Source organism: Columba livia, chromosome 6, assembly GCF_036013475.1.
Source record: "Columba livia isolate bColLiv1 breed racing homer chromosome 6, bColLiv1.pat.W.v2, whole genome shotgun sequence".
NCBI lineage: Eukaryota > Metazoa > Chordata > Aves > Columbiformes > Columbidae > Columba > Columba livia.
Window position 1 is genome coordinate 30,636,951 of NC_088607.1, and position 27,797 is coordinate 30,664,747.

Consider the following 27,797-nt stretch of genomic DNA (forward strand, 5'->3'; position numbering starts at 1 on the left):
TAGTGACATCCCATAGAGGAGGCTGGACCACACAACTTACAGGAGGGGCTGAGGGAACTGGGCTTGCTCAGCCTCAAGATGAGAAGGAAAAAGGGTGATGCAGTGTGGTCTTCAACCACAAAGGGGGAGGTTCAGAGAAGATGGAGCCAGACGGAGGTGGGCAGCAAAAGAATTAATAAATGATCTTAAATCACAGAGAAATTAGAGCTAGGTATAACATGAGGGAAAAATAAACCAGAACAAAACACAATGAAAAGGTTCAGCACTGCAATGGTTGTCCGAAAAGGTTGTGGAGTCTCTCACTGGAGATGTTCAGTGCTAAGCTGGATGAACCCCTCAGTAAGCTGATTGCCCTTTGAAGCTGGCCCTTCTTTAAGTGGTAGGTTAGACTATTTAACCCTCCCAGTAGTCCTTTCTAACCTAAATTATTTAATGATTTCATGATTCAAATAACTTAGTAGTAATTGCTATTTATACAGCCTACTTAATAATGGATGTTATTTTATGTTTATAGCAGAAATGTTTTGACCCTATTCCAAAAAGATATCTGTTTTCTTTCCCTGCAAGGAAATATCTTTTACATTCTGGAAATTGATCAGACATGACCAAAATGTCAGCAGTTCCAAATACATTAGGAGAGCATTTTAGTGTAAGCTTCTCAAAACATAGCCTTTTCTCCAATTTGGATTGAAAACACATTTTAAAGTATCAGAAGGTTCCACAGAGTTAAATTATGCCTGGCAGCTGTAGTGTAGTCACAGACATTACCTTAACTCTTGGATAAAATAAAGCCTATACTTGTGCCTATCCTTCCCTCTTGCCTCTTGTTAAGACTTCTTAGCTGGATATTTTGAAAAATAAATATTGAGATTGGTGTCATTAGAAATTTCCCTTTAGTTTTGTTATTTACCTTTTGCAGGTAACCAGAGACCCTAGTCAAGACTTGGTAGGCAGTGTAAAAATGTGCAGCAAAGAGCAATGGTTGCCCAAGAAAGGCGGCATATGACATGCCAGGTACACGGTGGGATGGTTAGAAAGGGCTAAGGAGAGGTACCAGAAACATCTGAGCTGGGAATACAGTCTTTGTCTCTGGGGTCTCAGTACAGTGCTATCTGCTAGAAAAAAAACTGGTATGGGGGGGAAAAACACAAACAACAAACCAACCAAATAAATAAAATGCCACCAAACATTAAAAAGTCTCTAGCTGGCAACAGTTTGCCTTAGGTTAAAGATAGAATGAAATCAGTGTTAGATTTCTTCTCAATAATTATTTTTAATGTTACTCCTGCTCGCTGGATAAACATCATGAGCCGACACGAGGGAAAAAGTACGGGAGACACAAATGTCTGCTTCACCCATACACAGGTGGCAGAAGGCAGTTTGCAGCCAGGATGTTGGGAAGAGGTTGGATTTTACCCTCTGGCAGGTGCTGGTGCCCACCAGCTGCCTGGCTCCCACCAGGGAGAGCTGCCAGTAGCTGTGGTGCCAGTCTGGCAGCGGGGCTGGGAATCAGCTCAGCGCAGGCACCAGGCTGGCAGAAAAGGGCTGGTTATCACACCTCAAAACCAACAGTGTCAGGACTCAGCAAATGTAAACAAAACAGATAAACCCGTCCTTTTGAAGGATTTCCTAAGTGGGTTATGCCTTGCAGAGGACTTACTGCTGTCAGAAAACTCCAGGTCCACTAAGATTTCCCTGGACGCTCAATATTTTCTCTAATATGCTCGTAACAGACTCGACCAGCTCTGACCATTTTGTTACCAGTGTCCTGCACACGCTGAAAACAGGGTGGGTGGTTCACTTCAGAGCATACCCAGACGAGCATCTGTGGACCTGGAGGCCCACTCTTCGGTTTCATACAACGCTATCTTTACATTAAGACCGTCCTTATTTTTCACTTTTATACTCCACATTTTGAGGTTAGAAAAAGACCAAAAAAACCCCAAAAACCAAAACCACACACGCAACTGGTTTTGGCCAACTTAAACCTATTTTGCTTCAGCATGACATTAGCAGTAAGGCTCTGCTAAAAAGACCCCTGACAACTGTGTTTTATCGTAACAAGGAGTTTTATCTGGACCCAATTCTCTCAACACTTTCTAGCATCCTCTGCCAAATACTACTTCATGTGTTTATATTATTTAATTTTATTTTTAAATTTTATTGCACAATAATGTAAGTATTGTTATCAACATTAATATTCAGTGAATAAATGTACTTTTACTAAATTTATGTGTTAATATATTTGTGATTGCAAATGTTTTTTAGATCAACGTTTGTCCATTAGCTTCCTAAACAAGCAGTAGTACCACCTCATTAACGTATACAGGAAGAAACCGAAGGTTCAGTTCCCAAGACAGATTTTTATTTTTTTAAAAATAATAATCCTGGCATTTCTATGCACAATAAAGATACAGAATAGAAGTTGTTATTGTAAGGAAAGAAGTAATGCAAATTGTCCCATTTTTTTCTTCCCTCTCTGAAAAATTCCCAACTATTCATTTCATGTTGCTGTACAAAAACGTCTGAGATCTCACACATTTAAGACATCATCAGGTTTTCTGCCAATTTTACACTTATGAGTCAGAAGGAAACCATCATAAGACATAGGTTTGTTTATTTATTTTAAACTAAAAACATCAATAAAATATGATAACCTGTATCTGAGAAATCTGTCTCTCTGGTGCACACATTCAATATTTTACTTGCTGCTTCTAGGCAGATTGCTTGTCCCATGACGCATTTTCAAAAGGTAGATATCATGGGAATTATCTGATGAGAACCTTTGCCATTCCTGTCAGCACTGTGGTTGCTTTATGCCCTCAAAATCTTTGCCTAAGTCAAGAATTTGAAGTTATTAATTATGAGCGTGCCCACTTTTTGGGCTGCCTTGGGCACATGTCACTTATTACAATACATAATGCATTGTAGTTGTGAAATGGAACACCATAGCAACAAGGGCGTGTAGGAGAGGGCTATTAAACCAGAGAGGCAGGTGTGACAGAAGGCCTGGGGTTTGTCAATAATTTATACTTTATTGCAAAAGGAAATTGATAAAAGACATTTAAAACTAGGTAAATCTATTCTATTTCTGTGGTCATGTAACACATCCTTCATGAAGATGTGAACTAACACCTCTAATAAAAGTTAAAGGACAAAATTCAGCAGCTGATCATTTCGATCTCAATTTCCTTGCTGTTCCACACAAATTAAAATGATATGCTGTCATTGAAGGCAAGACACAATATATAGCTCCCCAGAAAATGAAGAGACAGCAGCCAACATGACAGAGAAAAAACAACATCCAGCACTCTTGGTCTGACTCTGCCTCACTGTTGCAATATGCCTTCATAATCCATGCACATGCGTGGTCTTGCAGAAGCCAGGCTGAGGAGCACACAAAGACAACAGCGAGGGAAAGTACTGAGGGGAGATAAAGGACTGCACAAATTAGCAGACTTGAATCTGGTTAACTTCTTTATGACATCAGAAATCTTTCCCAAACATCAAACTGTGTAGCGACAAAGTCAAAAATAAACACCAGATATGAGTAGTGTGTATGTCAAGGTCTTAAATGTCAAAGCAGCCAAAAAGCATTATTTCCCTGCAAAGTATGATTTATAAGGGACATAACTTTGACCTGCTTGAGTTTTTATTGCAACAGTTGTCTGTTCATGATATTCCACTAACACACTACTAGAAACAGTGTGAATGAGCTCTTTGTGACTATTCCAACCTGAACTGGAAAACCACCTTTTGAAAATTTTGTTTTGGGCTGATTAGTTTATCTATCATTAACAAAGAAAAGTGCATTTGTCACTGGGTGTACACAAGCTGAAGTTATACCATTCAAAGGGTATTTAATGGATAGACAGTAAAGTGAAGATATATGGAAATGTCTCCTTCCCATGTACTGTACATAGGGATACAATAGCCACAGGGCCAGATAAAGGGATGATCCCAGTGTAGCACTCCCAGGGCAGATGAAGGGAGCAGATACTTACAAGGGGAAAGAAATGACAGCTGTGTACTGCTAGAAGAACATTACCAAACACCTTTGTCTCTAACGTGTTATAGCATGACCTCAGCCACACCACTCTGTTGTCAGATGGAGGAAAAAAAAATGGTTTTATGGAAGAAGGAAAGGCCTTGATGCACATTCTCTGTGTTACATGTCCTTGTTGAAGTTATAGAAAGTGTAGCTTTTCTACTAGAGATATAACAATTTCCAAGTCCTCCTTTATCTTAAAAGGATTAAAAACAGTCTTCAGGATACTGATGTCATCAGCACTCTGGACAAACATGCTGCTCTGCTCACCAGCTTTCACAGGAGCAAAAGCACCTAACATTTTGCTAACATGTACTTGACTTTATTGTGCCTGGTTGAAAGATTTGCTGTTTTACATAAATGAATTAATCATGAGTAGTGCTGCTGGAAACAATGGAAATATTTGGTGGACAAATACTTTCATGGGAAGAATATTGTTTAGTTTAATAGTAAGCAATTAAAGATAGTGGGGAAAAAAAAGTGAAAAGATTGAAAGAAATGGAAAATTCACGGTTAAGTGCCAGGATAATTTTGTAGTCAAAATATAGTGATAAAAGCTCCTCTTACAGACTCCAGATTCATAGCTTTTCATTAGAATATTAAAAGATAATTTGAGGGAAAAAAAAAAAAATAAGCAAGGACTAATCCAATTAAGAACTTAGGGGAAAAAAATGCATTTCCATTTTTGTTTAGACCAATGTGGTTATCCAGCAAAATCCGAAAGTTTCTCTGATGTGATGTTGCCAGTTGTAGCTTTTAGAAGATTCTGAAAAATACTTGAAGAAAAACAGGGAAAGGAAAATTCAACCTAAAATCAGCCTATTTCCTCAAGTGCATCCAAATGAGAATACGGTGTGAAAACCTACATAAGTTCACCTTTCAATGCGCCACTAACTAAAACATGCAAGACTTGCAACATAAAACTAAGAAGGTGATCAACTGGTGTAAAACAGAAGACTCTTCCTCAAATGTATCACTCAGTAACTCCATTAGCTGGAAATCCCTTTTGCTTTGGTATTTGTTCTGCTTTAAAATCTGAATAATTTTACAAGGGGTGAAAACTACAGTTAAAAAAATAAATTATTTTAATCTACTCTTCTAATCTAGAATAAAAGTCCTTCAGATCCTCTTTATAATCTGCCTGGTCAAACATCTCATATTTCTTTAATCTCAGCATCGTCTTCTAGCTGACACTGAAGTAACACAACCATGACCGTGTGCTAAGAAAAGGACCAAAACCCACCCAGAAATGCAATCAGATGGGATAAATGCTTCTGTATCTGGATTCTAGGTGCGATATATGGCAAGAACTTTCACCCTCCAATATTAATACAGCTACATGGAAAAAACTCGTAAATCAAAATATTTTGTTGCCTTCCAGGGAGGTTAAATATTTCCAAGTGCCATGAAAGCTTCTAGAAAGCAGCTCTTGAAGCATTCTATTGTTTCAAGTCATTAATGATTTCAAGTAATATTTCAAATTTGACAAATAGTCAGTTTGAGGCAAGAGACAAAGCCTTGTGCCTTTCACAAAGTGCTGACCTGGCTGTAGGCTACAGAGGTGCAGATAGGGGCTCTGCACAGGTTCCCTAAGATTACTTCTGAGGCACAGCTCACCTGGGACAAAGGAAACTCAAGGATGTACCCAACTGCAAATCCTCACACAACTACTGCAGAAGCAAAAAAAAAGCAAGGAAATTTGACAGTATAGGAATGACACAACAGTGCCACATTAACACTTCTGTATTAGACTGACTTTAGTGACTGAACATGCCCGTATTCCCAGGGAGTGTTACTTAAATAGGGGGCTAGAATAAGGAAGGTGACAGTTTAGAAGGCCCTGATGACATTCAATGCACCTATTTTCTGCAATGGAATGTTGCCAAATATTTGGTGTGGGGAAAGAGTTTAAATAAAAGAAGCGTAGAAATCTTTTTGGTATCCGTGGAGTCAGCAAAAAACCTCCATCAATAACCAAGTTTAAAAATTACTGACTCAAGTGACACAAGTCCAGAAAAATGTAGTTTCATTAGCTGTGCCAGTTTGGGACCAAGAGAGACATGTTCCTCTTCAATTACATGTGGTCTCAACTAGCATGAAGGTGAATGGATGGTGCATTAGCCTGAAGCACTATTAAGCCTATACAAGCACACTGAAGGACACAACTTCAATGTAGAAAGCCCTTGTAGGCTTGCTTTTAAAGTTTTGCATGAAGTTACACTTAGACAAGTGCTCTTTTTGCATTTGCTGAGTTTGAGCAACGAACATCTCTCCTTCTTTTATCCCATGCCCTATTCCCCTCTCCAGCAGGTGTAAAGTCTGTCTAGAAGTGCATTCACAAATGATTTCTTCAAAACTGGCATTTCCATAGAAAGATCCCATGAGTTTTTTGCATAATCCTACCACATCATCCTTATGTGATCTGAAAGATATGATAGCAAAGTCCCTAAGTGGAAGAGATTGATACTGATAATACTGAGATTGCTACAAGTAGTGCTGTATTATGAAAGTCAACAAGTTCACAACTATGTCTCTGGGAAAGATGGGCAGAAGCCCACTTACGGGGCTGCATATGAAAGTCACACGGACTTTCAGAAGTAGCCTGCTATAATGATACATGTTGCTGAAAAGACAGCTGTCTTGTCAAGTATTTTGTTATTGCCTTGCTTTGTTCTTCTGAAGATCCTCTTAATAACAAATACACTTATCTTTTTTCTAACACAATGCCCAAGAAGTTCTTATGACAATGATTTTGAAAAAGTATAAAGTGGAAGACACTCCTTAGAGGAGTAACCCATATTTCATTCTTTGTTTATTGTTTTAAAAGCTGCAGAAAATTATGTTGAAAGACTTTCCTTAGAATCAAGAGAGCTTATTATATCATTATCCTGGCAGAATGGAAGTCCAAAGAACAATTGTCTCCTCCTTTGCAGTTTTTGTTTCAAAATAAATAAATAAATGTATTTTCTTCCATTTATCTTTCTGTATACATTTATCATATTTTTTTCCACAGTATTTCACATTAACTGAGACTGCTAACTTACAGGCTATTATTTGTGGTCCTTTTGTATTAATTATTCATGGACAAGTTTAACATTTACATTATACATTTTTACCTTTATATTAGAACAAATGGCAGTATAACCACATTTGATATAATGTTTACATCCAAATATAAATAAGCATCAATAGCTGGTCATGAATTTCCCAAGCCCTACAACAAGAAAATAATATGCTGGGTTGTGTCACCTATCTAGGCATATAATGTGAAGTAAATGGAGTCAGATGCATGCTGGGATAGTAGACTGAAAAAAAAAAGGGTGTTATGAGCTTCACTTCATTCTGCAGTACTGCTCTGCCTTTGGAGATGCCAACAATTTCTTAGCAACCTTATTATTTCCTACAAAGCCAAACATCACCAGTTGTACCATGAACATAATGCTTCCTTGGCAGAGACAGTTACAGAGTTCTTCGGAGAACTAAAATACTCGGTCCATGAAGTAGAGCTGCAAACTAATTTGACTCAGACCTTCAGATACTGAATGACTCTGCAAAAAACATAATGTCTCTTGTCCAGCAAGCCAAGAGAAATTACTCTCTGCGCTAGCTAAATAACCAGCTCTGGAAAATGAGAATCCAAATCTCCTGGTTGTTGCTGATTCTTAGTAACCTTTGATGTCACACTACTTTTGTGCCATCTACGGAATATCAACAGAGTGCAAAAGCAGCTATAGCAATGAGCCCAATTCTGCTTGATCATCTTTGTGTTATCCACAGAGTTATACAAACTGTTTCCTTGCTAATCATCCAAATGCTGGTGCTGAGGAAGACTGAATTCTCCGAGTTATGTCTTTCACAACAGCAAATACTAATTTTTCCAATAGTTTTTGTATATATATATATTTTTTTTTTCCCCAACTGGAATATTCCACAACAGAGTCTTTAAAAAACCCACACCTTAATGCTTTAACTGAATGTAATAATTGATATTTTTTCTGTATTTTTGGGTTGCTTTTTGTTTGTTTTGTTTGGGGATTTTTTTTTTTTTTTTTTTTTTTTTGTTATCTTTGGAAATCTCAGTTTTGAAAAAGACAACTGTAACACGGTAACTTTCCCAAAGCTGAAAAACTTTCTTTGTCTTGAGTTTCCTTTGTGCTACAGAATGATGGGAAAGTGTTAGAAAAGCTGCAGAATAGCAACAGAGGAGGAAAAAGGGTAAGGGGATAAAAATAACCAATGAGGACGAATAGATATTACTTACTGTGCACAACGTCAAAATAGAAAATGCGTTTGTGCCTCTCCCTTCCCAGGGTTTGCTGGGAGAAAAACATTAAATATTGAAGTACCTGAAGATGGTTTTAACTATCACATTGAAAAAGCCACAAAAAAGTGGGAGAAAACACACAAAGAATAAACACAAGAATTATTTAATTAAAATACCTCAAAATGGTAAAAGCCTCAAGCATCTAAGGGGGAAGCTGAGCAAGGAAGAGAAATGATATTGCTTCTTGAACGAGCTCAGGGTGGGTCTGTTATTTCCAGCTGCCGATGTGAAGGTGTCCATCTTCCCTTCCAAAGGAAAGGCAGGTGATGAGCACAGAATTTACAGACATAAATTAATATACAGCACTGCTGTGCACACTGTTTTGTGTGCCACTTTGCCACTAAGTGTGTCCCACAGGCCACTAAGCTTGCAGTCAGTGGCTGTGAAAACATAGGTTTGGCTGACAGGGTTTGGCAGCCCTGAGGCAAGTACAAGGCAAGGATTTGAACCCCGGGGCTTTGTTGTGTCCAGCAGCCACAGCTCATGGAGGGCAGGGGCAGCCCACGCTGGCTATGATCAACGTTAAATATCCCACAGATACCAGTTTAAGAAGCAATAGAGGAAAAGAGAATCCTTGAAGATGCCCAGAAGGGAAAAAAGGCACAGAACGAACTACCCATACAGCCAAGGTTATGAAAGCAGCTTTTTTTGAGGTTTAGCTTTAGCTGTTATGCACAGAACTACCAGCAAAGTGGGTATGAGAGAGCAGATGATGCTGAATTATCTGAGCTCTTGCCTGTGTCATGCACGGGCTCTAAGGGCTCTGCCAACAGCTGACTGGAGACACAGCTAATTGCCATTGAGCCTAGAGCACTGAGAGGTGAGCAAATCCTATTTTTGACACTCTTTGGGATACCCTAATCTCCTTTTCCCCAGCTCTTGCTGCTCTGGGAGGAATGCTTTAAAACATGAGCTCAAAAGAGAAAAGAACATTTTCTCTTTTGAGAAGATGTCAGCAGAAGGGTGATGAAGCCATCTTTTCACTGTAGTTGATCCTGCACACGTCTATTAACTTTACTGAAGAGAAGACCCAGCTGTTTAAAATAATATCACAACAGCTTTTCTGTCTTTTCTGCTACAACAGCAGTACAAATCCCTAGCCATGGCTCCCCTTACACAGCTCTGGTTATAAGATGCTCCTAGGGTAATTGGTCGTAGCTTGTGAATTTGGAAATACTGTTCTACTCTTTGGAGGGGGAACAAAACAAAAAAAAAAAAAGTGGGATATCATAAGGACAGAGAAAAGTAATGGTAGGTAGACATAAGGGAACAGACCATTTTCACTAAGTTTATCTGCAGCAGATTATAATTTTCACATGTAAAACCCATTCAGTTAGAGAAGAAAACAAATAAAAATATACTAAAGAACATATTTCCTGATCTTTTCTCAAGAGAATGAAAGCATATTAGAGATGGTTGAACAATTTGTAATGAATGATGTAGCTGACAAATTCTACCTTTTCTGTTTGTGTGTACTGTCAATGAAAACTGGGCTTCTTAACTATTTGCTTGTTATTCAGAAAACATTTGCCAAACAACTCGTGTGCATAGTCAGTTCTCAAACATAAAATATGTGCTCGATACAAATACACACTTTGAATTTAGGAAAAATACTTGGGTAACACAGGTATGTTTCATGATATATACAAGCTGCTCAAAACAAAGCTCGCGTAATAAATTACCATGATTAGTCCCAATATGTCATTCAGTGACTAAGGTGGCTGAGACCTGCCTGCTGAGGATGGCAGATGAAGTACAGCTCTGGGTAACCCTGGCCCCAGCCAGGCAGGCCCTGAGCTCTCAGGCCCCACGCTACCGCTCATGAATGCTCATGACTTCTCAGGGCTTTGCAGTTAAGCTAACAGTTTAAAAAACAAAACAAAAGCAAAAAACTGTCTTGAACTCAACATACCCACAGATCTGCAGGGCTTTTCTCTAAGAATATAAGATAAAGTACCTTCTATAGCCACTAGTCTGCTATTTTTCACGCTTTGCTCCCCATTTCTGACCTTCAGTGAGTAAATTAGAGTTATTTCTCTCTCTACTATTGCATTTCAAGTCCAAGCATGTTACAGAGCTAACACATTTACAGACACTTCCTGAGCTGGAACCTCTTCATTCTTATACTGACTCTGAGTAACTCAGCTCACAACACATCAGCACTCAGACCCTAAAGCACTGGGCAATCACCCCCTTTCCTACAGCCAAGGAAGAGGGGATACAGGGGTTAGACGCAAGGGTATCTGTTTTGAGGACACAGGGATGTGGCTGCAGTGTAGTGAGAAGAGATCTGGCCCAAGCAGGCTGGAGCTGAGAGCGAGTAGGGGATGAGCAAATGGCTGTATGTAGTGTTTAGCTGCCTGCCGTCTTAAAGAACAGTCTCCAACCATCTAATTTCTATCACTTTGTTCAGTCATTTGGACCCAATCTGCAGTTTAGCATTGCTTTATATCACCTCTGACATACGACCTAGGGCTCTATTTGAGCCATAGTTTAGGCGAAACGAACAAGAATGGAAAGTAAAAAATCACGGAAGTAAACCCAGTGTCTCTAAACTCAGTGTCTACTGTTAAGTCTGCAGAGAGGACAGACTCAGCCTGTAAGAACAGCACATCCATTATTTTCTTTTGCTTTTGTTATGGAGAATGGTTGGAGGGAAAACAGATCTGGCATCACCCTCCATCAGCAGATTTAGCACTTGCTGGAACAGATGAGAACACCATAAACTCTGATCCTGTTAGAATGAAAGAATGTTTCTCTGCTTAGAGGAGAAAAGACAAATCTCCCTGGAGGTGGCTCTTTTTAAGAGATAACCACAGGTGGAGATAAAGGTACCATGCTGAATAGCAGCATCACGTTATCAGAGCCTCAGCAGCAGGAAAGGTCAAGAACAGCTAATAAGGGTACAGCGTCCCTCCTTTTTATTAGTAATATTTAGGAACACAAACTCTTGATCCTGTTGCTGAACCTATCAAGACAGAAGTCAAAGGGTAGCACAAAGGTACTACAACAGTATAGTAGGGGTTCATCCTGTTCCCAGTCCAAGCCTGCACCAAGCTTTGAGGATTTATAATAAACTGCTTTTGTGCTAGACCAACTTGATATGCTGAAGAAAGTTCATCAAGTTTAATGACTTAGTTCAGTCATTTGGACCCAATTGGAAAAAAAATATATATTTTGCATTTAGAAAACAAAGCTTTGTTGGAGGAAAGTAGAGGTAGATGCCAGCACTAAACTGTTTTAGAAAAGCTGCTGGAGTGTGTGGGAAAATTGGCTCAAATGCATCTTTCATTCAGTCTTTGATTTACTGCTGTTAGCCTTAATTTCTTCAGCAACTCAAAATACACTTGAGAAGAAATAATGTTTAATAAGAGTTGTTCCATTCTTTAATACAGTAGGCTTCCACAAGACATGGGCATCACCTTAAGTCAATTATTTTTTCTTCTTTGTCTTTGGCTGCACTGGCCTTTTCTACTCAGTCAATGAAAGCTGTTATATAGTTGACAGGAAATTTCCCGGTTGAAAAATATGCTGAGTGCCAACCAAAACTTGCTGAGTGTTATTTCATCAAGCAGCCACTGTGCCTCTTTGCAGTATAAATGATAGACTAAGGCATGAAGCCTCTGTGATGCCCATAGTTGCCTTGGTCTTGAACTTTGTCTGCTCTTAAAGCACCTTGCCCTAAGTACCAACTATAATTCAAAGAGCTTTTTCAAATTATCTCTGTCTTTTCTGTGTTGTGGAAATGTGCTGTCATTTTTTTGTGTGTGGAATGGTAGTATCTTGCATGTTTAATACAGTAAGAAATCACAAGTAATCATCAACAATCCATTCTTCTGTTAACTCTAATACTTGAAGCATGTAGCACACAGTGGTGGTCCATTCAAGATACACATGGAGGAACAGCAAAATTGGATAGGCATTTGACAGAAGTGAGGCTCTAAAAACCCATTTGAGGAAAATAATTCAGAGCTCTTTGCTTTTGAAAATTTTCCTTAGTGATATAACTTGTCAAACAATTTGCAGAGTAGAGCCACCTCTATAGGCCTGCATCATTCAGAAACTATTTAAATTACAGATATGCAGCTTTCCACTGAAGGTTCAAGGGTGGCCAAACAGATCAAAGCTGGATATGAAATAGGATTGTTACCAGTTGCTAGACTCTGCTTTTCTGTCTGCTTGCCCCCGCTACCTCAGTCCTTCACATGTAAGTGCCACCTGTGCCCTGCTGACTGAAATTAATACTTTATGTCCATAAATTCCTTCCAGCTTTATTACTGATCTGTAAATTTAACTGAACTAAGCCACCTGCACATCTAATGGGTTTTGTCTACACTCAGAGGAATTGCAGCTACTTTTCCCAGTCTCAATTTATCTGAATTTGGCTCAGACAGAACCACCTCTCTGTATAAGCTGAAAAAGAAGTGGAGTTCCTATGCCATAAGGTTACAATTTCAGCAAAGTTCATGTTCTCAACACGCCTTTCTAAGGCTATAAAACAGTGACGAGACTGACAACTCCAGACTACAATTATTTTAGGAGAACAATTCACAGAAAAGTTACAAAGGTTGCTTTTAGGTATCTAGTTTGTATTCTAAACTTGATTTACCCTGAGTGGTCCTTTGTATGCCATTTATGTTTCTCATTAAAAACAGAGCAGCTCCAAATTCTTCTGTTATATAAGCAAGTCAGAAATGAAAACTAGATTTTTTGTGTGTGTGTGTTTTTACCATAGTAGCTTGACTCCGTGCCACACATGAAAGCTTGGTCTCTGCTTTCTTCTAGCCATAAGCATTTAATCCTCTTAATGGCTGACTCACTCATCTTACTTAGTCTGGTCAGATAGGAAATCATCTGTGCAGCCAAAGAATTACAAGTATAGAACAACATTGCATGAAATTACCTCAAGGATTTCCATGTGGCTTTTGCTGCCTACAAGGCTATCCTACCTAATAAGTCCAGGGGATTCAGATAACATATTTACAAACCTTACTTTCATTGATTTTTTAAAAATTATTTATTTATTTATATATATATATATATATATATATATTTTTTACTCTTTTCCTCTCCTTGTTAAACAAGACAAATACCCGATTTAAAGTCACTAGTTAACAGCTAAACACAACTTTTACAGGTTTTGCAGCAAGTAGGAGTGACAAAAACACCTCTTCCATCACTTCCTGTAGGTCAATAAAATATAACATGATGAACCATCTGCTGCTTGTATAATGAGTAAAGGATGAAATAACACATCAGAACTAATCTAGTCTTTTCAGGGTTGTCTTCATAGGTTTTAAATGTAACCCTCCCACTGGCTACATGGAAGAGCTTCTGACTTAGTTCTGGGATAGCTGAAGGCACGGTGCACTAACAATCTTCTCTGCTTCCGTTCTCACTACAAGCAGCTCACCAGGCAGTGAAAAAGTAAATTAAATTACCAAAACACCTTTATGTATTTCTTACAAGTTCCCAAAATAGCCTAGTGTTTTAAAAACACAGCCAAATAGGTAAAAACAGTGAAGATACAGTATTAAGGATCAAATATTGCATTCGAGATGTTCACATCTTGGAGAAAATCTCTGAGAATAAGAAGTCAGGGTACTTACAGGCTATACTGAGCCAGATGAGAGGTGGATGGCAGGCTGCTGTGAGCAATGCGCTGGGGCTAAAGATCCCTCATGCTGAGCCATAGGAAGCTGCATGGCCTTACAGGGGTACATGTGGCAAGGTGCATGTTGTGGAGCAGGTAAGGAACATCCCAGCCGCCTATCTGGCTTCAGGAGTGTTAAGAAGCAGTGCAGAAGCATCAGTTAGACACAGGAGATAATACAGAGGTTAACACCTCCCCCAGACACAGACTCAACCTAGTAAATCTAGAAACAGCCCAGCACCTTGCTGTGAAAACAACCACATTTCCAAAACCTGTCCTGGACCAACTCAGGGAAAACCCCCACCAGCTGTTTATCAGGGTCTGCAAAGAATACAAGGTCTACAGAGAGGATGATGAGGTTTTCCATAATGTTTTGTGCCTTTCAGCTGATGCAAAAGCAGAAACATCTGAGATTAAACTCCTATAGTTTTTGTCTTCTGAAGAATAAGGGAGGGGGTTTAAAAATAAAGAGCTGTGATGTAAAATGATGTATTTATTGTCTTAGCTTACCCAGCAGTCAAAATTACATTTAAATAAGAGAACAATCATGTTCTTGAAATAGTATTAACTTTAAACCAGCCAAATCCATGAAATAACTTTAGCTTAATTTCTAAATACTATTAAATAATTATTCTGTTTCTGATATTAATTTAAGCAGGAAATGTAGTCCTGGGGCATGTTGGACAAGGGCTCAAACATAAGCATCAATATCTTCTTGTTATGTCCACAATTATCTTTCTTAACACTAACCACTAAATACAGTTTAGATGTGGTGCTTTCTCTAAGTCTTAGCTTGCTTTCAGTTTCTTACTTCAACTGAAATTCAAAGAAAACAAGGAGCATTATTTCAACAGGACAACTAAAAATAACACAACTAGAAGAAAGGGGAATCCCTGCATATGTAAATGTTGTAAGTCACAGGGGTTTTGTTTTTCTTTTGCTTTATTTCATCCCATGTACAGTAACAGCATACTTTAGCTGGAGGCAGCCTGATAAATATTCAGTTAAACTGTGGCTTCCTAAAAGGAGGGATACTCAGACTTTTCTTTCAGAGACATTTCTCATGCTTATTCTTTATTTACTTCCTCATATTACTATATAAACCTAAAGTTATATATATGTATATTTTTTTTTCCTATGTGTTTGTATTTTTAAATATAAAACAGAGGGACTACTAAGTTTTGCAGTGTTTCCATTAAAAGTTACTGTCTGAGGTCTTCTAAGGCTGAATCTGGAACTGAATCTGAGGAGAATTTTTAGATGATTCAGAGTTTTACATACTGTCAAAAATGTTAATGTAGTTTTTTTTAACTCTTTATCTCTCTGATATCAAGTCTCTCAGGAAAAAAAAAAAGAGATTAATTTATGGATTTAAAGACAGGAATGTTTGTACAATAAATTACGGCCCAGACTGATAAACAGCAAAGCATTCCAAACCCATTTGAATGGTTTTCAAAACCGTAACAGTAATACAACACAGCTCAGTTTCTGAACCAAATTTCCCTAAGCTCTGACTGGCTGATCTCATGCTCATGTAAATGAATGGAATTGCTGCAATGAGGTGCTTTTCTACGGCAGAGTCCTAAAGATGCTGTGAAATGTTTTACACCTCTAAATGCAAAGTGCCACACACATCTGGCAACAGTTCCATTCCAGGGACCTGGACAGTGTAGGAACTAAAGGTATTTCATTCAAAGCTGCAAGAAATAGACCATCATCACATACTATTTCTTTTCAGATACTGCTAGTAAGTGTACATCCTTTGTTTTACCAGTTATTTTTTTGCAGAATCCTGTTCTGCATTCACTTTTGCCACCAACGCTGTTTTACACCAGTTGGTTGAAATATTCCTTTGCTGTATATCCTACTGCTTCTCTTTTGCCTTTTAGACCAAGTTAGATTTTTTTTCCCCTCACTCAGTTGAAACACTGATCATGTATGTCCATGCCTAAGCCACATAATTCAGGACTGATCATTCTACTCTGCTAAAGATCACTGACTCCTGCTCATTTCTTCTTCAACATTTTTTTACTTAAGGGCTAAGTAAACAGTGATAGCCAAGGATAGCTTTATCCTATACATGAAGGGCACCTTCATTTTTGAACCCCAGGGACAACCTTATACCAAAGTATTACAACACAGTTGAATAAAAGGTACCAATTAACGTATATTTTATTTTTTACTTCAATAGTTACTTTCCATCCTCCTCATCTATTTCTTATTTTTACAGCCTTGCAAAGAAAAATAATGACTTTCTTTTCTAAAAAAAACAAATAATCACAAAACAGTAAGAGACCATCTGAAACTTGCCCTCAGCAAATTCTGTGCTTTACAGAATTGGCAGGTGCACGCAAGGAATGTGACACAAAGTGCAGTTTGTGTAATGTGCCAGAGACCGAGGCTCGACAGCCAACTGCTGCCTCCGTCATCAGCATCACTGCCTTTTCTTCTCATACTCACAGGCAACTTTGACACTCATCTGCAGTGCCCTGACCTCCTCTGTGGTTTGCATTTTGCACACCTGTGGTGTTTGTGATGTAAAGGCACAGTAACAAGCAGCAGAGGCAGGGTTTCTGATCAGGGTATGCCAACCACTGCTTTAAAGTGAGTTGTTTCAGGCTTAATACTGGTCTTAGGCATTTTTCTGAAAAACTTAGCAGCAAAGTAAACCTGACTCTGCTGGCTCTAGGCTTAATGATGAGCCAGGGCAGGGAATATCAATGACAGCAATAACCCATGTTGAAGGAGAGGGGCAGAAAGGGGCTGTTCTGAAAACATGAAGGCTAAATGATATGTAATGACTGTGCTAGTGACCAGGCCTGCAAGAAATTCCATGATACTCTTTGTCCTTGTCCAACATGGTCAAAGCAAAATGTATAGGAGTTTTCTCTCTATAGCAAGATCTGCAGGCCCATGTCTCAAATGATAAACTGATAAACAAATTTTCCCAGGAAATTCTTGGCTGGGGACAGCAAGTAGCAACTCTTAAAGGCCAGGCTCTGACTGAGGGATGTACCTTCCTAGCTCGCTCCTCCAAGAAGCCATTCTCTTGCCACTGCTTTTCTCTGTCTAGGCTACTGATGTTTGCTGTTGTTTTTTTGTTGTTGCTGTTTGTTTGTTTTCCAGAAGAATACTAAAACTACGCCCTATGAAACTCGGGAGTTTTCCTTTTAGAAGGTCATTTCTGTGGATTTATAGGCAGGATTGCATTTACCTATATGTAAATGTAAACTTCTAGATAAGTTTTGTTTAATAACTCCTGCTTGCTTGGAGTCGTGACTTTTTCTGTCTTACAGTGTCTTAAGAAAACAAAGCTTAAATATTTTCACCATTTTCCTGGACCTTCTCAACTCTCATCCAAACTACAAAAAAAGCACTGCCTATAGATATTGCAGTACACAAGAATCAATGAGTTTACTTACATGTGTATGAGCAGACCACTTTGGCACAGGACAGATGTTTCAGAACCACACTGCTGCCCAAGCTATGGGAACAGGCTGAAATGTTTACAAGGCTTTTTGTACAAGTTGGTAATCTAACTCTGGGAAAGACTACACACTATCAGAACATTATCTCATGTCTTCAATGGAAATAGACACTCAGACCTTGTGAGAGCCATTTATCAAGCAGAAGATCATACTTAGTATCTTTTATATACACTTTGAAGAAGAAACAGGAAAATATTTCAGAAGACTAGTTTGTTAGCAGAAAAAAAACCCCAAATATGCATTTGCTTGAATCAATCTGTGAGTCTACAACTGGTCAAGCAAATTCACCAGATCATTGTGGCAAGGAAGCTGAAAAAAAAAAAAAATTGAAGGTAACAGTCTTTCCTTTTCTCATGTGGAAATAAGAATTTTGTTTTGAAATTCATGCAGATTTACTTCTGAATGCAATCTCCTTCTCCCCACAGAAAGTAAACTATTTACTTTGTGATTAAACACATTTGAAAGTTATTTGTAGTGGTTTTCTTTTTTCTTTCTCTCCCCACTCCAAAGGAAAAACAAAAAACCCCAAAACAAACAGAACACATACACACACAAAAACCTAAAACAAACATAAAAAAGCAAAGGAAAAAAAAAGGAAATAAAACACCAAACCAAAGAGACAAAATAGTAATTTAATTCCCATTAGACCTAAATTATTTTTCTTGCCTGAGTAACCACCTGTATGAAACAAACCGACAAAAGTAACCTGACCCCACCATGCCTAAATATTTATTTACATCAACATATTTCATAGGCCAGAAGGGAAAATACATTTTCTGCTTCAGTCTAGGAAAAATAAGCTTTCTTGCATCAGAGTACAAGCCCTAAACCAGCAGACCTAAGAGCCCATCAGCTGAGGTGGTTATACACATCCTGCCCTGCCAGGTGTTTTGTCTTGTTGGTGTTGATTGTACTTTTGCAGCTGAACCAAATTCAGGGGTGGTGCAAACCTGCAACACACAGGTCTGAGGGCAGTTTCTGTGCTCCCTGTCCCCTGTAGCTGTTGTTATGCTGGTGAATGGTGCAAAATGAGATTTAATGTGTTCCCATGTTTGATACCAGGTTATGAACTTTGCTATTTCAAGGCAAGCACTGCTATCCTTTATACTCCTTTTGAACCTAACCTACCATCCTTCTCCCACACACAGATATGGAAGGTCTCTTCAAAATGAGACAGCAACTCATAAAAATAGATCACTTTTAGAGCTGCTTTAGCTCTCTTACTGCAATATGAAATTATACTCATGGCTTGGTTTGTCATTTCAAAAGCAATGCAATTACTTTTCCTTGGAAAGTACAAAACCCTGAGACAACCACATATCTTAAAAAATTTAGGACTTTCTTGTGTACTTATTTTTTTATTGTCTCATAATTAGTAATTATTTTAACATGTGGTTCTGTTCAGAGTCTGACACTCCTGCAAAGCTGATGAGTGTGTTGAAAACACCAAAATAAAAGCAACAAGAAAAAAAAAAAATTAAGACATATCATATCACTCAACTTCCCTACCTACAGTGCTGTGTGCCTATGAATCCATTGATATTTTGCTTGTTTTTATTTAATATGCAGATTCTCCATTTTAGACAACACCAAATAAATGATAATTTGTTTTGCTTTGTTTTAATATATGCTTCTGATTTTTTTAAACTGGGGAATGTGACTCACATTTTTGAACATATGGAGACTGGAAAATGCCTCAGCATTAAAAACACAATGGGGACAATTTTAAAGCTGATCATTTCCATAAAATGTTTAGATACATTTCAAATCTACATGAACTGCTGGTAAGAGGGCTATTTTCTGTGTTGTGTGAAAGCAGAATCCTGAAATCCTTGTTCAACCATAACTCTCACTGAAATTTAGGAAAACTTTGTCTGAGTCAAGACAGCAGGACTTTGGTCAGATCCAGGGATTTTTCTGCAAGGCCCTAGGGCCAAATTCATATTTGATTTAAATCAGGCCAGCAAGTACTGAAGTAAATAAAATGCTGTGATTTATATCAGCTCTTATTTATTGCTATAGCACCCATGCTTACTTCTATGCCCCCATTGTAATCATTCTCCACCATTCATTAGCTGCATATATAAAAGCTGTCAAAAAGCACTAGCTAACTGCCCGCTCTTTGGAAAACTCCAAATGTCAGACTTCCCTCAATTGCAAAGCAAGATCTTTACCTTACTAATGCTGGTAGAAATAAGGATTCCTACAACTCAGCCCCATCTTGCTCCAGAGGGATAAATGAGATAAAAAACAAGACTGGAACACGGAGAAGATTTTGGCTATTGAGAGCATTAATGTTTGCACTGATTTGAGATGTGACATGCAGGGAATTTTAGGGTTGGCTCTTTCTGTGTTATCCTTTTCTGGTAACTTCATTTCTATTTAATAATGTGAAACCTCCTAGTGCTTTTTCTAGGCAGATTCCTTGGCATTTCCTACTGAGCTGCTTTAACTTTTTTTTTCTTTTTTTTTTTTTTTTTGTTCCACAGAGATTCTCAAAACTTATGTGCATCAAAATGTACTATCTCATTATTTGTGCAAAGTAACAAATCACTACGCTGCCCAAGATAGGATAGGGGGATGCCTAGGCTGTGTCCAAATGAGTGGTTTACTGCAGACCAATGGGGCAGCTGTGAAGTGAATCCCCTGAGTGCCATTTGTTTCAGTTCTCAGAGCAAATTGGTGCCCCCAGAGCAGATTTCTTTTGGAAGAAACCCAGGTGACAGCTCCATGCCACAAGCCATGCAGCCCAAGAGGCCCCACTGCCTTCCCATGGCTTTCTCAGTACTTGCCTAAAACTTCTTCCTTCCATAAACCTTCAAACTACAAATCCCAGAGGCATTTATTCACAAAGACTATATTATATCTTATTTGTCGTAAATCACCCAAGACATATATATAACATTTTCTGTTATATATCATCTTCATATAACAATTCTGCATTAATTATTTTGCTCAATCCACCCACTCTTCTTATTATGAATTACTGCTAATATAGATGTAACCACTCTCTTGTGAACATTAAGGTTCCTTCACCAAGATCTCCAGTGAAATTCAGACTTAATTCATAATGGCCCTGGTAAAGTCATAAAACAACAAAAAAAAATTACTCTTGATCTACAAACCCAGTGTGGTACTTTCTACCCAACTAGGCTGCTGTCTTCTTTCATTATGTTAGCAGTTTGTAACACTACAAAGATTAAAACTTAATACGTTGATCATTTATCTTTTTCTCTGTCTTCTGCTTATTTTAAAACAACAAGACATTGTAAAAGTATAGTGTTACGACTTTAGTCTTGCTTCCCTTTTCTGTTTTCCTTATTTTACTTAAAGAAATGCTACTGAAGCTTCATTTTAAACATGAAGTTCTGGTCTTGTATCCCAATTGTTCTCCACTATGCATCATAGGCTATGCCATTTAATTTATTAGATGTTTGCCACTTAAAATAAACAGATCACAATCTGAAAAGTAAATCTAGAACACTTTTAACTTGAAAATAGTCTTACTTACCTGACCAAGTCATCTTTCATGTGGGTTAAAGCACAAACCCTTTGGTCTAAGTTCATGAAGTACCGATTGTCTTCTGAAAATTGTTTTTTGTTCCATGGTAGCCTGCTTCTACGTGAGTGGATCACATTGAGAGATGGACAGATTGTCTGTAAATAAATAAGCAAATATAATTGTGAGATGACCATTTGAGTGATTAAGTGCTGTAAATCATGGGAGGACAATGGATGCCTGAGCTTAGAGAAGTTTTTCCCTATCTTTGTCCAACTAGTTGCAGTTGAATCAAAACTACAGAGTTCTAGGGGCATTTCAGGGCTTGATTTTCCTGAATTAAGTCAGCATAAGGTTGACATAATCCAGTAGTTTGACCAGCAGCAACTACGCACCAGAATTTTGGATCTGATTGAAATTCCATTGAGGTTAACCTGATTTCATTGACTTCATCACTGATTTCAAATCGACTTGAATCAATGCATACATTACCGCCTTGAGATATTATTGAGTCAAGTTGCTATATAGATACTTTAAAGGTTAAGAAACTTAAAAGAATGTAATCTGAACACAACAGAGCTGGGTTGCTCTTTGTTCTTATTCAGATGTGTATCTAACCATTTAAAAAAAACTTCACAGATCTACTTGCCTTATAAATGTATTGAGGCAAGGAATATAATGTATTAAGAAGGGCTGATGTAAGTTCGTTGATTTTTTTGGATGTCCATATCTGTAATGTACTAGGGTAAATATACGCATATACAGTTTTCCATTATACGTATGTAATCATCTATTTTACTTTTATTCTGTGTCTCCTGTAAATGACAAAACTTTACAGGTGTCATGGTCAACTTAGATGCAGAAACTCCTGCCCAAAGTTTTGTAGTTTACTGATGCATTCCTGAAATTGAAAGAATCTTAATTTAAAGATCAAATCCCTGAACTTCCTGTCCCAGTGACATTGTATTTTGTGAGACAGCTTCTATTAATGTTTTTCCCAAATAAATTATCTAGATAAAGAAAGTAAGATTCAAATGTGAAAGCTTAAATGAGGCCACTCATCCAGCTCTCTAAATAGGCTTTATATTTTCAGTGATAGTACATCCATGTTTACTAATTTGTACACCTGTTTTCTAAGACACTTCACATGCATGGTTCTTACTAAAGCAAACAACATGTTGTTGCACATTACTTAAGAGACAGCGTCAAATTAATTTCTCTGTACAAGTTCCTATACTAATCTAGTAATCATTCCCCAAGGCTTTCTAGCTCTGCTACCATATGGTTATCTGCAGGGAAGAACACTAGAAGTTGAATTTGGTAGTCAGTATTTGATTTGTTCACAGGAGAATCATTCACTGAAATAGATAAGCATATCTAGTCAATGGTCATGATGGTACTGTTACATTTCCCTACTGCTTGGAGTTGACATTTTTGCCTAATGAATCACCATGACAGGATTTCCTTCATTAAAAAAGCCAGCTACAACTCATTTCTTCACAGTTTGTGTTGCATTTTTAATCTTCTCAAATGACTTCCACATCATCACCTCCTCTAATGACCTTACCTCTATCAGATCCCTCTTGAATTTCTTCAAATCCTTCTTCAAATTCGTAAAGCAAATCAATGCCTCTGATTGGGAAATGACCTTTCTACTCTTGTCCTTGCAACACATGGCAAAAATTATGTTAGTCATTCTAAACAGCTGGTGTCATCTTGAATATTTAATGCAGAAAGTCCTGAAAAGGCATGTGGACAATGGCTTGTGCTTAAACAGAGGGAATTAAAAAGAACAATGCTATTGAAGAAGGGAGTCAGTCCACAGAAGAAGAAACAGGTGTATCAAAGGAAAGGACCAATACATCAATGTATTTATGAGCATTTGTCTGGGATGAGGAACATCAGCTATCAAAAAAGGGACTGCTCCTGAAAAGCCACAACAGGTGGGCTGCCTACACAGATCAAATTTGCTGAAAACAGGGGGGGAAAAGTCACTGGATATCATCACTACTCTGCTGAAATCCAGCTGAGGGAGTATGGTTCTCCATCTGGCAGAAAACTAGTCAGACCTACAGAGGAGGAATTTTGATTGTGATGACTTGTGAGAGACCAAGACATACATCTAAATATGAAAACCCTTTCATGAGAGAAATGAAATTTAATTTCTTGCTTCTCTTTCCCATCTATTTGCTTCTCTTTCCCATTTATTTTTTTCCATCTTTTCTCATGGGAGTGATGTTCTTTGTCATTACTGCCTAATCTGAAAGCAGTCAAATATCTAGTCTTCAAATTTTATCCCTAAGGATGATACCATCTCAAAAGGCATTTTATTAGTGTGATATGCAACTTTATTTTGTTATTTGTTTACTTCTAATTGTGATATGTGTTTTTTTTTAATTCTCTTGTTTAATTTTCTTGCGCATTCTTGAGGTGACCTAAATTCTTCCCATTTGCCATTTCTTCATTTCTAGTCTGCAGCACAAAGAGAACTGGAGAACATCACATCCTCTCTAAGATGTCCTGCTCATATTTTTTCTTTGATGTATTCTGAGTGTGCCCTTTCCTTTGTCATATACAGTGCTTTCTTGCAGCAACTTTTAACTATCATGATTGATTTCTTGGCTTTCTTTTTAAATACAGTCTAAAACTTATTCAGTTTTCCAGCTGCCAGTTTCTGTGTCTTGACATTTTCTCTGGGAATTTGCTAAAAGATTCTCAAGAATGCACATTTCAAAAATTCTTCTCAATATATCTTTATACACTGTGCTTTACCTATACATAATAATAAAGCATTGAGACAGTATACAAAAAACTAATTCAGAATTCTCCATAAATATTAAATGCATTTAAATACTTCTGGCTTTCATATTGCTAGAGACAGATGTAATTACCATAAGCACAGTAAGCATATGCTTGGCTCACCTGAAATAATTCTGGTATCTCATGTCTTCATTCAGCTTTTTTCAACATGGAGGTATTGATCACCAAGCTTTATGGTATCACTGAGAGCATGTTATATAGTTATAATATCTTTCTTCTGGAGAGGAAAAACAAACAAAAAAAACCAACTAATTCTGCTGGGGGAGAGCTAAATAATATAAGGCCTAAAGATTTTAGGAAAAGGTTAGAATCCAAATTTGATTATTTAATTCTAGGGACTATTGGACAAATCTGGATTTAAACCAGTCAGAAGAAGTGAAGGGGCTCCAGGTGACTCTGTCAACAGAGCTATTAATAAATGATGGGTTTCTCAGATATGGTACACAGAAACAAGAAGCTGCCTGCTGCTCATCTGGGCACTGCTGAGAGCAAAGCATATTTGCACAGACCATTTTTGGTGCTTTGGAAAGGAAAAATCTAGGGTTTGCTGAAAAATGAAATGCTTTGTTTCTAGAACAGCTGCTGATAGCACTCTGCTCCTAGTAGGAAGAAAAAAGGTTTTAAGTATTGATACGATTTTTAATGTTCTGCATGGGGAGTAAGCAGACACACTCCTTTCCCTCCCTTTATCCTTTCTTACCTTGGCTTTTACTTTTCTTCATGATCTTTCTTTCCATTTAAAAAGCTGGGAAAATAAATGTTTCCCCAGCTGAAGCAATATATATATATCCAATACTTTCCATGATTTGGTTCACATTTGCAAACTGTTTATTCAGTTTTATCTCCTTGCTTTCATAATTCTCCTTTTTGTTTTATCTTTAGTATACAAGAGACTGGTAGGATTACAGGAAGAAAATGAGCTGCATAATGCAATCTGAGGAGGGTGTGGCAAAAGGAGACTTACTGGTAAATTGATCCAAAGAGATTATTTTAAAATCACCTTTTCTAAAACTCTATTTTAATGGAATTAGGCAGATATCTGTTACATATTTGGTTTCTCCAACCTTTTAGACATCCTTGCTTGCCTATGATATCTCTGCGTTGTAAAGGATACTGCAGTTATGATATTTGTTTTATTTCAGGGTAAATTCCATAGGAAAGTAGGGTATTTTAAAGCTGTGCAAAAGATGTCAAGAAATCAGAAAATACTGACATTATTGCTTTTTAAATATCTTCTTCCTTTTTTTTTTTTTACTTTTTATTCATCATTACAGCCTACAGTTACAATGACTAAGGAAGTACAATACTTTCTTTTGTATAAGAGACTGACATATTTTATCAGGCTTTATGTGTTTCTTTTAAATCTACAGTAATCTCCTTGGCATAAGGGCTCAGTATATTTTAAATGACTTTAATTTATTGGATGAGATCTTGACTCTGGTTAAGTCAGTGGCAAAACTACAGTCTCTCAACTTTGCATCTTTCAAAGTACTGCTTTAATAATCCCATCACTGATCTTACTCATACATTTTCTTCTCCACTTTCCTCATGCTTTTCATACAGCTCCAAGACAAAGGTCTCTGTCCCATGGGCTAATTCTCCCTGAATGCGGTTTACTGAGGTACACAACACAATGCTTCTGACAACGTAGATTGGCGAGTCCCTAAAGCTGACATTGCCTTCAATAATTTTGACATTTCTTTAGATCAAAAGGTTTACTTCTGTGACATGGATATTCTCCTAAAATTATGGCCAACTTACATTTAAAAACAAGGAAAACTGTTAAAGATTATTCGAAGATAGTTATTCAGTTCTACCACTACTAAGCGCAGATAACACATCCATGTCAATCAAACAGAGCTCAGTCCTGGCTGGGACTGTTTTGCACAGAAGTCCAGTCCAGGTATTACATAAGGTCTAGACTTGCTGGGCTGGGACTGCCCAACAGAAACACAAAGTGGCTGCAATTGTTTCTGTGTTAAGAGTTAATTCTTCACTCAAAATTTCGGTGGATTTGGTGCCAAGGTATACAACCAGGTAGGGAACTTGCACCCACTTCACACAAAGAAAATAATCTGGGTAACTCAGAGGAATATTTTTACTTCTCTCTTTTACTATTTTCTGAATATATTTTGTACTGTTTGGCTAAACAATATGAGAGTTGGGGGAATAGGAAAAGGAGATATGTTTCACAGAGAATGATAAGATTGTTATGCAAAAGCAAAGACAAAATAAATCTATTTATTTATTTAAATTTTACAGTGTTCTACTTTTTTACACGAGACTGAGCTCAAAAGGCTAAACAAGTGGTTCATCCTAGAACAATGGCCTTAATTTACTTCACAAATGAGACACAGGAGCCCCAGAGACACAGAGAAAACATGAGATAGGCTGAGGGGAGGTTTCAGTGTAATTAGTTCTGCTTAATATACTTCCAAATTTAGTGTGGGGTTCAGCTCTTCCACTTCACCTTAAAAAGGTTATGGGGCCCTTTTTAAACTGACAGAAAAGATTTGGCTCAGGTACTGAGGGGCCTCCAGCTCAAATTTACTTGTATCGTTAGAAAAGCCATTTCCTTTTACACGCGAACCTAATGAAAGTACACTTAATTTGTAATTTTGTATAATTATAGATCTTGATGAGACAGATGAATGTGAATTCAGTATCAGCTAGTGAGTTCATCATTCCTTGTATCATCCATTTCTCAATTATCTCTAATGGCTGTCTTCAAGAGATTTATATCTTGTCATTTTCCTGCTAACCCACATAACGTATCCTAGCAGAACCGTACCAGTGATTTGTCCTAAGGAGACCAATTTCAGTGTCATGCACCAAGTTTCTGAAGGTTAGGCTTCTGAAATACTTCCAGAGTATCTTCAGATATTTCCAATATAGATAACATTTTCTTACAGCTTATAGTATTCCTATTGTTTGCTTTCTACTTCCAGAAGAACAGCCAGGTACTCCAGCACTGGAGTCTTACCTCAAATTTCCATCCCCTTCCTTCCTTTGAAACTTTGCTTAGGTACATATTAGACCTTAATCATACAGCCAGTTATTTCTACATACACTTGGGTTTTCCAGTTCTCTGCTTTGCTCCTTTTTTTTTTTTTTTTCTTTTCCTTTCCTCTTATGACATCGGAGATAGTTCAATGGGAAAGTGACCTCCACCTTGGGCGCTGGACTGTTTATCACAGGGGTCTTCTGAGTCTCTCATTGCTCCTCTAAATCGTAGTGATCCTTTCCTCACAGTCATATTTTTTCTTTTTCTTTTTTTTCTTTTTAACTGCTTAACTTACTCCCAGGAGCAGTGCTTACAAGAGAACTATGAAGCCTGAAAGTAAAAGAATACATGAGGTACCATGGGGAGGGCCAGCACCCTTTCCAGAATTTGTTGGTGGTTCTTCAGGAAGCTACGTGTATTTGAAAAAAAATGTGTTCTAGACAAAGACAAGTGGTTCCTCTTCCATGAATCTCTTGTTAGGAAAGAGGCCATCTGAATCATTCAACTACCAAAACAACACAAAACAAAACAAAAAATTCCCATGTTTCTAGTCTCCCGTTTACCTCTTTTGTGGTCACCTCCAGATATTCAGGACAAGGATGAATTTCCATTTTGAAGTACGGAAAAAGTAAGCTCACATATTATGGTGGTTTTTCTGTGCTCATCCATCTTTCTGACTTTCATCTTGAAAACGTTCAGGATTAACTGAGAACATTTTAATTTTTTTTTTTTTTTTTTAAATACTAAGATGATGGAGGCATCAGCCTTAGTAGAAACAAATCCTTTTCCATCAGAAGAAGTGTTTATAATGCAGCTCTGTTTATCAGCCTACAAAATAAGAAATATTGCAGCTGTTATGTCTGCCACTTTGAAATGTTCAGAACCATTTATGCTTTGTCATTATAACATCTACCTTTATTTGCTTGACCAGGAAAGTGTTTCAGTGCTTTCATGGTAAATA

General features: G+C 37.7%; 1 long non-coding RNA gene across 1 annotated transcript in view; it reads right to left on the minus strand.

Moving 5' to 3' along the window:
- Positions 1–13,543: 13,543 nt before the first annotated feature.
- LOC110363995 (uncharacterized) overlaps positions 13,544–27,797 on the minus strand; it is a 368,778-nt gene continuing 354,524 nt past the window's right edge. Inside the window, exons 7-11 of the long non-coding RNA XR_010473550.1 lie at positions 27,400–27,664; positions 23,935–24,049; positions 22,580–22,675; positions 21,025–21,170; positions 13,544–17,522 (exon numbers count right to left, since the gene is read on the minus strand). This is a non-coding gene — a long non-coding RNA (uncharacterized LOC110363995). The remainder of the gene's footprint in view (positions 17,523–21,024; positions 21,171–22,579; positions 22,676–23,934; positions 24,050–27,399; positions 27,665–27,797) is intronic.